The sequence below is a fragment of the Apium graveolens genome, chromosome 7, assembly GCF_009905375.1.
Source record: "Apium graveolens cultivar Ventura chromosome 7, ASM990537v1, whole genome shotgun sequence".
Classification (NCBI taxonomy): domain Eukaryota; kingdom Viridiplantae; phylum Streptophyta; class Magnoliopsida; order Apiales; family Apiaceae; genus Apium; species Apium graveolens.
The window spans coordinates 254,893,045-254,902,527 of NC_133653.1; the positions used below are offsets into that span (position 1 = coordinate 254,893,045).

At 33.3% G+C, this 9,483-nt stretch overlaps 1 long non-coding RNA gene across 2 annotated transcripts; it reads left to right on the forward strand.

The window, feature by feature from the left end:
- Positions 1 to 2,606: 2,606 nt before the first annotated feature.
- LOC141675182 (uncharacterized) lies at positions 2,607 to 4,941 on the forward strand. 2 transcript variants are annotated; one of them, XR_012555930.1, is made up of 5 exons: positions 2,607 to 2,899; positions 3,498 to 3,693; positions 3,804 to 3,904; positions 4,260 to 4,373; positions 4,503 to 4,941. It is a non-coding gene; the product is annotated as an uncharacterized LOC141675182 (long non-coding RNA). The 2 variants fall into 2 exon arrangements; XR_012555929.1 differs by lacking the exon at positions 4,260 to 4,373.
- The last annotated feature ends 4,542 nt before the right edge of the window (positions 4,942 to 9,483 follow it).

Sequence of the window (9,483 nt, forward strand, 5' to 3'; positions counted from 1 at the left end):
ACATAATTCTGGACAGAAAACTTGTCATTGCATATATGCATATTGTGTTTCAGCAGAGAGAGTTCCGATGCAGCTGATTGGCTGAATTAATATAGCCTAGTGAGTACTTGAGAGCAGCATGAATGAGCCGATTGATGTTGTTTGAAACTTCGAAAAAGTCAGCATAGTAGGTTTTATGGCAAAGCCTGGTCTTTGAGTTTTATAAACGGGAAAATAAATTGACAAGTCATGAACTATTCCTTTCTTATTCGATAGGTCCTGAACAAAAAATTTCGCAAACTGGGTCCTTAAACGTTTCCAATCGTTTGAATCGAGTCCTTCCGTTAAGTAGAATCTGACAGACGTAAATCAAGCTTACGTGACATTCCCTTCTAACATGCACCATGTGATTTGTACGGAAATTTAAACAAATGAAATTAAACTGTAATTAAAGTTAAAAAACAAAGCACATGTCCTAAACATGACTTTTAAACTGTACTACTACACCAAAATATTTCTGAAAATAATCCCAAGAAAATTGTTGTAGTATTATACTAGCATATAACTCGTGCGATGCATGGACTGATTATAACATTTGTAATTTTATTATTTTATATCAAAATAATTTAAGAAAAATAATAAGTATGTATTATTGAGATTAATGAAGTTAAAATATTTACATATTATTTTATATGTATTATATTATTGAAAAATTCAAAATTTAAATAGTTAAAATCTTAATAAGTATTTCTACTACGACCTCCGCTTTACTGTGCGGATGCAGTGCCTATATGAAAGTGGTAGTGAATAGCAGTGGTGTATTTGAATGATATGATATTGTTTTTCTTAATACTGATTTTTTTTTCTTGATTTATTAATTATTTTGTTATATTATAATTTGAATTACTGAAATTAATCTTGAAAATGTTTTGTTCCTATAAAAGAGGTAAAATAGAAGTCGAGTGTGATTAGAAATTAAGTTGGATAATAATTCATAAGAATATATAGTTATATTAGATACATGGTTTATCTTTTTTAATTAAATTATAATTGTTTAATCTTTGTTTTGTAAGGTGTTAACTGATTTTTTAAGAAAGTGTGAATTACCTAACCAAATTATCCCCTAGTTTGCTTATAATTTAAATAATAAATCTTAATAAGTCTTTCTAATACGGCCTCCGCTTTACTTGCGGATGCGGTAAGGCCTATATGAAAGTGGTAATTTTTTCTTGATTTATTAATTATTTTTTTTATATTATAATTTGAATTACTAAAATTAATCTTGAAAGTGTTGGTTTCCCTATAAAAGAGATAAGATAGAAGTTGAGTGTGATTAGAAATTAAGTTGGATAATAATTCATAAGAATATGTAGTTATATTAAATATATGGTTTATTTTTTCTAATTAAATTATAATTGTTTAAACTTTATTTTGGAAGGTGAGAAAAGACTTTTTAGGAAGATGTGAACCAACCAACCAAATTATCATATGTTTTGCTTATAATAGTATAGTATAGATCTGACATGAATATATGCATATAGTAAAATTAAAGAACCTTCGGTCGAACCAGCTGAGGAGATATGAGAGGTATGTCACACCCGATCTAATCCGATCCGATTCGGAAAAAAACTCGAAAAACCCGATCTGGAAAAAAGCCCGGCAACGTGCCTCATTTTTTCTTGAAAATCCGGCCCGACCCGAAATCTGAAAATCCAGATAAAAGGACGGATAAAAGTCTGGATTTAAAAAGGCTTGTATAGAAGCCCGGTTTGTCCCGGATTAATAAAAATCCAATTTTTTTATTACTAGTTTGCAAGTCTGAAGTTTCTCAGTCCCATTAGTAATGTTGCTAAGGCCAATAACAGTTTCTGTTATCCTTTATTTTTAATAAGCCGCCAAGACCACAACAACATTAGTGAATTACAGTAGCTTCAAAATTAAAAAACCTAATACGACGGGTTTGCCTGATGTAATGAATATTTGGAAATATGTATATCTTGATTTATCACAAAAAGAAATTAACAATGGTTAGAATTTTAAGATATTATTTTTCGGTATCTAAACTACTTATAAATCGAGGTACAAAATATAAAATAAAATAAAATATATAAATAAAAAATCAAATATTTCGACATCTCGATTATATATTATTCAACTATTCAATTTTAAACTGTGAATTGCATTAGTCGGTGTTTTTAGGGTTTTATCAAATTATTCGGTTAACAAATATACATAGTATCATATTTTCAACAATATCTCGGTTCAGTTGCCGATTTCAAATAGTATAAGGGGTTGAGCAAATCCCTAATTACGGTCTCCGGTGTTAATTGGTCCGGAGACATTAAGAATTAAGGAGGAAGACGGTTCTTACGGCATAGGTAAGTCACATGCGAAAAAAAATCATTATTCTCTTACTTTTACATACTGTAATATATCAGTTTATATGAGTTTATACCTCCAAGACACATATCTGTGCACAAGCGATTATAAGTCATCATTAACCAAAATACCCATTCTTAAATAAGATGGCTAATTTTACCCATTTAAATACCCTAACAGGAGATGCGTATTGCATACTAGCATCATCCATCCCCTTTTCCTAAACTCTAGCTTCTTTTGCAACTCCTTTTCACGTACCATCATCAAACCTCAGCCATCATCAAACCTCAGCCTTCCTTCATATAAACATATTATAACGCGAACATTCAATCTAGTAATCAAATAATCTGAAGGTGTATATAATAGTTTGAGCACAGAGAGATTTGAGTACATCCAATGTTTTATCTGTTTGTGAGCTGTAGCTGGTGAGGTATGTGGATCAAGTAAGTCGGAAATACGCATATGGCATCTGGGTGTTTGAGAAGCACGCATTCTTCACTTGGGTATTCTTCATGATACCCCATGTCTACTTGCGTATTAGGTGATTTTTTTAAACAATACCCTAATTATAAATGCGTAACAAACTATACTCCGGACACAAATGTGTATTATGTAGTACCCCAATGATGAATGTGTCTTCCATCGGTATTTACAACCATGTCATTCAGAAATCGTTATTTTTCTACAATCCTTTCGAAAAGTCGGTACTTTTAACTATTACCCTCATGTATTTACCGGGTATGATTGATTAATTAATTTACCTGCGGTTAATATTTTATTAATATCATAAAAATATCTATTTTGTGAGTATTGAGATCGTAGTGTGTTAAAAAACGGACACTTCCCTTGTGTATTCTAGGAATCTGGGTTCACCCAGTTTCACATACTTCTCCAGTGATTTTCTTTAGTATACAGGTGAGGACATCCGATCTTAGCTAATTAATTCTCCTATTTTCCGCGCTGTTGATTTTTTTATGATTAAATTTGTTGGATTATTATTTATTTGACCATCTGTTACTCAACCTGGGAAAGAATTCATCATTTTCTAGCTCATTACTATCTTACAGACAATTTTGGTTAGGTTTCTTGTTAACGGCAATACTTTAATGTCACAAATTCTTTTTGTGATGTTTCTATAGAGGGGTTGCATGGTGGTAAGTTATAACTAGCTACTTTGAAAATATCGAATTTGCATGTCTGCGCTGGACTATAAACCGGAGTTAGAGACTATACTATCAAAGTTGAGAACCCTTGAGGTATTGCTGAACATGAGCAAAGGATTACTATGAAGATCACGGTGGTACCACTACCCGAGAAATTACATTATGAATGGAGGTTATTATCTCAATTGCTTCTTTCTCTCCATATGAGTATATTTTTGCTTTATAACTAATGTTTCCTTTTGAATTTTAGAGTTCTAATCTCTTATATCTTTAATTGATTAGACTGGCTTAGATGTGGATTTCCAAGGCTTCTCTGCATGACAGATTTGGTCTGTCAATCATTGACAGAAACTTCTTTTTGAGTTGCATAAGAAGCATTTCAGGTGAGCTACCTCTTGCAATTCAAATAATTGGCATCTGAATAAAAATAATTTGGTTGAAAATAAGTGATTGGTTATAAAGCCAACATATTATGTGCAATAACAAGACCAGAATATAGACTCCACAAATCATGATTGATCGAAACCTGTGAATACGAGATTCCATAGTTCATAAAATCATAAAACAGAACATAAAACCATTCATTTTTCTTAAAAGTACCAAATACGATAATGAGATTCAAGGCTATGCCATTAACATGTTGTCTTCAGTTTAGAGAACATTAAAAGAAGGGAGCCCTTTGAGGGATTCCTTTCCTTTTGTTCCTTTTCCCTTCCTTAACTTACCGCTGACAATTAGGTGGCTGGCGAAAGCTGCATTTTCAGCATCATTTGCGGCTCCTCTTTTTTTAACTGCTAGAAATGGGGGATCTGAGCTTTTTGCCTTTCTTGAAAATGCCTTTACCTGAACAAGGTGGTTTTGTTTTTAAATGAGCAATTACATGGATATATATGGATGAGTAGAAAAATGCTTTTGAGACAAAAATTAACACTTGGTTGTGCATATTTGTATATGTGACTTACGTTGCATTTGAGACTGCAGTATCGATGAAGAGATGGGTCATTGAAGATCCTTCTACGAGAGTCACATGCATGTTCTTCATCTGCCCTGGAACCAGATTCTTTATGTGGCATAGGCTTTAAAGAGAAAACCCACAGTTTGTTGCATTTGAATGGCTGTTATCACCACCACACATAAAACCCAATGGCACGAGTAACTTCACCAGATATGTTTCGTTTTTGACAAATTATATTTACTCTAGTGCAGATCAGTTAAATGTCTTTGTATATCCAGCTACTTCACTGTACTATTTTTACCAAATGCAGCTTGAGATGCAATGTGTTGGTGCTGTATATCTAGCAAAGAATTCTTTATGAGAAAAAGGTTCCTGTGGTAGATCAAGGAATTTCTGAGGTTGTAATTGATTTGGGTGTACATTTCATGTATAAGTGTGATAAAAGAGATAACAAAAAGTTACATATGCGGTATCATATAGCGCTATTGTTCGTAGAATATTACACCTGACTTGAATGTACATAATTCGATCTTAGATATGCATAATTCGAATTGGCAGCTATTTGGTTCACTGGAGTTTGATTGTGGGAATGGTTGAGTAGGAGCAATCGAGGAAAAAGTGAGTGGAGATTATTGCAGTTACAGTGTAGGATTTACTTGTTTTCTTTATGTCAACGATATGTATTCATACATGCGACATGAGAGAAACAAGACTAGACGGAAATAACGCATTTGTAGCAAGTCCTATGTGAAGGGAGTATACTTGTGTCTTTCACATCATTTGTAGCCTTGTAGGGATAAACCTTCATCGATCAGCTCTCATCCTTGATGTTATATTTATATATATATGTATAAATATAAAATATGAGTTCACTTAATACTTCATGAATTTTCTTACTGATAATACTTTTCACAGTAGCAATATAAAATATAGGGAACATTCTAGGATTGTTTCCCACAGTTTACTTATTTCTTTTAGATAATAACATTTCTATTCCCCTAATAGCTACTCATATTGTCCTTGTATTAAATAGGTTCAATTTATGCTTGGTTGAAACTTTTGTTAAATTTAATGTAGTTCTTAGAAATGGTTCAATTGTGCTGAATCCTTAGATATTTGGATCATTATGTTCAAACGTGTTGTTAAATCGTATTATACTTAATTGTTTTACATTTGTTTACTCTCTGGGGCATATTTTACATGTCCTTTAGAAGTGAGTTTCGTACAATATCAAAAAACAAAAAGAGAAAGTGGTGTCTAAACATTTATCAGCATGAACCTTCATTCATGACAATTTTTAGGGATCAGCATGAAGCGCTTCAAGACTTGTCATGTTGCCAAGAAATCAGCATCTCACTGAAGGTTCTTGAAGCCGCCATCATTAAATAAACATTGATAATCCGCCGGCAATATCAGAAAGAATAAAGAAAGAACTGATCCTTGAAGTGATCAGTTCCGTTGCTACCCAAGGAGCTCAAGAAAAACGTAATTCTGGACAGAAAACTTGTCATTGCATATATGCATATTGTGTTTCAGCAGAGAGAGTTCCGATGCAGCTGATTGGCTGAATTAATATAGCCTAGTGAGTTTCGTCAAAAAAAAAAAAAAAATATAGCCTAGTGAGTACTTGAGAGCAGCATGAATGAACCGAGTGATACTGTTTGAAACTTCAAAAAAGTCAGCATAGTAGATTTTATGGCAAAGCCTCGTCTTTGAGTTTTATAAACGGGAAAATAAACTGACAAGCCGCTGAACTATTTCTGTTTTATTTGATAGGCCGCAATGGTCCTTAAACGTTTCCAATCGTTTGAATCGAGTCCTTCCATTAAGTAGAATCTGACAGACATCGATCGAGCTGATGTGGCATTCCCTTCTATAATATGTCACCATCTGATTTGTACGGAAATTAAAAACAAATGAAATTAAACTGTAATTAAAGTTAAAAAAAGCACATGTCCCATCATGCACATGACTTTTAAACCGTGCTACACCAAAATAGTTCGGAAAATAATCCCAAGAAAATTCTTATAGTATTATATGTGGCATGAATATATGCATATAGTAAAATTAAAGAACCTTCGATCGAATCCGCTGAGGAGATATGAGAGGTATGTCACATCCGATCTGATCCGATCCGATTCGGAAAAAAACTCGAAAAGCCTAATCTGAAAAAAAGCCCGACAACGTGCCTCATTTTTTCTTGAAAATCTGGCCCGATCCGAAATATGAAAATTCGTATAAAAGGCTGGATAAAAGTCCAGATTTAAACAAGCTTGGATAGAAGCCCGGTTTGACCCGAATAAATAAAAATCCAATTTTTTTTATTACTAGTTTGCAAGTTTGCAGTTTCTCAGTCCCATTAGTAATGTTGCTCCGTGGTAAGGCCAATAACAGGATTGACAATTTTCTGTTATCCTTTATTTTTAATAAGCCACCAAGACAACAACAACATCAATGAATTACGGTAGCTTCAAACTTAAAAAACCTAATACGACGGGCTTGCCTGATGTAATGAATATTTGGAAATATGTATTTCTTGATTTATCACAAAAAGAAAGTAACAATGGTTAGAGTTTCGAGATATTATTTTTTTGGTATCTAAACTACTTATAAATCGAGGTACAAAACATAAAATAAAATAAAATATATAAATAAAAAAACCGAATAAAGCCCTGTTCGGCCCGATCCCATACGACTCGCGGGCCTAAAACATGCCTCATATTTTAGAGGAAGCCCGGTCCGTTCCTGCCTGACCCAATTTGAAAAAAACTCGGCCCAATTCATTTTAAAAAAATTTGGACTTTTTTAAAGCCCGTTTAAAACCCAGCCGGATCGGTTTTTCGTGCATATCCAAGTACGTGTTTGGAAGTGTGGGTGGAAGAATTATACTTTTTTAATTAATTAATAATTACACTCTCGTCTCTCTAAATTTAACTTATCGGAATTGGTCAGCTGGTTCCCTACACTGTTCTTGGATTTCGACATCTCGATTATATATTATTCAACTATTCGATTTTACACTGTGAATTGCATTAGTCGGTGTTTTTAGGGTTTTATCAAATTATTCGATTAACAAATATAAGTAGTATCATATTTTCAACAATATCTCGGTTCAGTTGCCGATTTCAAATAGTATAAGTGGTTGAGCAAATCGCTAATTACAGTCTCCGGTGTTAATTGTAATCAAGAAAAAATGATACGGCTTAATCTTGGATGTGGCAACAGGCATGAGTTTTTGGTCCGGAGACATTAAGATATAAGGAGGAAGACGGTTCTTACGGTATAGGTAAGTCACATGCGAAAAAAATCATTATTCTGCTTACTCTTACATACTTTTATATATCATTGTATATGAGTTTATACCTCCAAGACACATATATGTGCACAAGCTGGGGTCTTTTGAGCAAACAACATATTCATTCTTTAAAATGAGCACTGTCATGTATTTACCGGGTATGATTGATTTATTGATTTACCTGCGGTTAATATTTTATTGATACCATAAAAATATCTATTTTGTGAGTATTGAAATTGCAGTGCGTTAAAAAACGGACACTTCCCTTGTGTATTCTAGAAATCTCGGTTTACCCAGTTTCACATACTTCTCCAATGATTTTCTTCAGTAAACAGCTGAGGACATCCGATCTTAGCTAATTAATTCTCCTATTTTCCGCGTTGTTGATTTTTTTAAGATTAAATTTGTTGGATTATAATTTATTTGACCAATCTGTCACTCAACCAGGGAAAGAATTCATCATTTTCTAGCTCATTACTTTCTTACAGACAATTTTGGTTAGGTTTCTTGTTAACGGCAATACCTTAATGTCACAAATTCTTTTTTTGATGTTTCAATAGAGGGGTTGCATGGTTGTAAGTTGTAACTAGCTACTTTGAAAATATCGAATTTTGCATGTCTGCGCTGGACTATGAACCGGAGTCAGAGACTATACTATCAAAGTTGAGAACCCTTGAGGTATTGCTGAACATGAGCAAAGGATTACTATGAAGATTACGGTGGTACCACTACCCGAGAAATTAGATTATGAATGGAGGTTATTATCTCAATTACTTCTTTCTCCCTATATGAGTATTTTTTTGCTTTATAACTAATGTTTCCTTTTGAATTTTAGAGTTCTAATCTCTTATATCTTTAATTGATTAGACTGGCTTAGATGTGGATTTCCAAGGCTTCTCGGCATGACAGATTTGGTCTGTCAATCATTGACAGAAACTTCTTTTTGAGTTGCATAAGAAGCATTCAGGTGAGCTACGTCTTGCAATTCAAATAATTGGCATCTGAATAAAATAATTTGGTTGAAAATAAGTGATTGGTTTATAAAGCCAACATATTATGTGCAATAAAAAACCAGAATATAGACTCCACAAATCATGATTGATCGAAACATGTGAATACGAGATTCCATAGTTCATAAAATCATAAAACAGAACATAAAACCACTCATTTTTCTTAAAAAGTACCAAGTACGATAATGAGATTCAAGGCTATGGCATTAACATGTTGTCTTCAGTTTAGAAAAAATTAAAAGAAGGGAGCCCTTTGAGGGGTTCCTTTCCTTTTGTTCTTTTTCCCTTCCTTAACTTCACCGTTGAGAATTAGGTGGCTGGCGAAAGCTGCATTTTCAGCATCATCCACGGCTCCTCTTTTTTTAACTGCTAGAAATGGGGGATCTGAGCTTTTTGCCTTTCTTGAAAATGTCTTTATCTGAACAAGGTGGTTTTGTTTTCAAATGAGCAATTACATGAATATATATGGATGAGTAGAAAAATGCTTTTGAGGCAAAAATGAACACTTGGTTGTGCATATTTTACCCCTATTTCACCTTAAACCCCACTTTTTCATTTTCCCCTTGTTTAAATTTTCATTTCCCCCTTCACCCAAATTTCACTTTTTAGGCCATTTTTTCATTTCATCTCCTCTATTTTTAGTTTGCCCCCAAGTGAAAATTTTATTTCCCCCTTATATCTCCCCCCATTTTGTTAACCCCG